Source organism: Colobus angolensis, unplaced genomic scaffold (genome assembly GCF_000951035.1).
Source record: "Colobus angolensis palliatus isolate OR3802 unplaced genomic scaffold, Cang.pa_1.0 Scaffold120, whole genome shotgun sequence".
Classification (NCBI taxonomy): Eukaryota; Metazoa; Chordata; class Mammalia; order Primates; family Cercopithecidae; genus Colobus; species Colobus angolensis.
In genome coordinates, this window is record NW_012113142.1 from 1,307,088 (window position 1) to 1,307,993 (window position 906).

Consider the following 906-nt stretch of genomic DNA (forward strand, 5'->3'; position numbering starts at 1 on the left):
CGCGGGTGGGGAATCCGGGCCACGTGGTCTGGGCCGCGGGTGCGTGTGGGCGGCGGGTGTGGTCCGAGCGCGAGTACCGAGGAACGCCGAGCACCGGGGGATGGGGGGGTGACTCTTGACTGTAAGCTGGGGACACGCGGGCCTTGGCGGGGGGAGATCGTTCAAGGGGGGGACACGTTCCCACCGCGCCGGGACCACCGGAGTCTGGCGGGTGGAAGGCCCTGCGTGGATGTGAGTTGAATGAATGAGCGTTCTGATGAATGTAACAAACAGCAAACAGGAGTGTTTATATCACAGCCACCTGGGCCCAGAAGGAGACAGAGAGAGCCCGGGCAGCTCAGAGGTTTTGGAAACTGGCATTTGGGTTTGAGAGACCTGTTTTTGTTTTGATTTTTTGTGCACCTGCTTGGGAGAAGCTGCTTTCTCAATTGTCACCTGATTTACTCCTCCAGCGTCCCCGCAGTGGGAACCTGGATGAGGTTCACAGTGGGAAGATTTCCTGTTGGAGGTCAGGAGGTCACACAGGTAGCACCCGGGCCAGGCTTGCCAGGCTTGGCCTCCCAAGTACTCCCTAATGGCAGGTCTTTCCACTGGGGCGAGATCCTTCTCACAGATTCTGTCCAGAGCGGAGTTTCTGGAATTATCCATCTTCATGGTTCAGTCCTGGGCCCCTGCACAGCAGAGACTGGCCCTGGCGAGCTGGCTCTCCTAAGGGCATTGTCACAAGCATGACCACAGAGTTGGGTCGGGACCCAGCTTCACCACTCACTCCCTTGCTGGGTGACCCTGGGCAGCTTCCTGAGCTTCTGTGAGCTGGTTCAGTTTCATCGACTGCAAAGAGGTAGGTGGTGAGAGCAGAAACACCTGCCCAACCAAAGTACACAGGAGATAATGTGTGTGGGGGGG